The sequence below is a fragment of the Plasmopara halstedii genome (assembly GCF_900000015.1).
Source record: "Plasmopara halstedii genome assembly, contig: Scaffold_322, whole genome shotgun sequence".
NCBI lineage: Eukaryota > Oomycota > Peronosporomycetes > Peronosporales > Peronosporaceae > Plasmopara > Plasmopara halstedii.
Window position 1 is genome coordinate 965,275 of NW_020187243.1, and position 500 is coordinate 965,774.

Below are 500 nucleotides of genomic sequence, written 5' to 3' on the forward strand. Positions count from 1 at the left end.
ACTCTTCTTTGGAGAAGGAGTTTTAGGACGTCATCTTCAAAGCCCCGTCGTCGGTCCTACCCAATGTGTGCGTCATGAGATTGACGTTCTGGCAGCCAAATGCTGCGTAACACGCCAATGAGCCCTGCCCAAGGAGCAGTGTTACGTCATTGACGCCTTTCTCCGTGCAAAGCACGACGCAGGAATGGTGCGTGAGAGTAAGTCTCCGCATTCGATGCCCACGTTTTGTGTCTGGAAACCGAACGGCAAGTGGCGTATCGTTCACGCTTACAATAAGGTAAACGCTGCCACCATTCCGGCCAGAGGCCGATTACTAGAGAAGGTGTTCTCTAGAACAATATGGCTTGCTGTACAAAGTACAGCGTACTCGACTTGGTCGATCATTATTACCGATTGCTCATAAGGGCGAGTGGTATTCCGCCGACAGCGGTGAGTACTCCGTGCGGGATACTCTGGGAGTGGCTAGTGATGCCCCAAGGGCTGTCAAATGCACAAGCAAT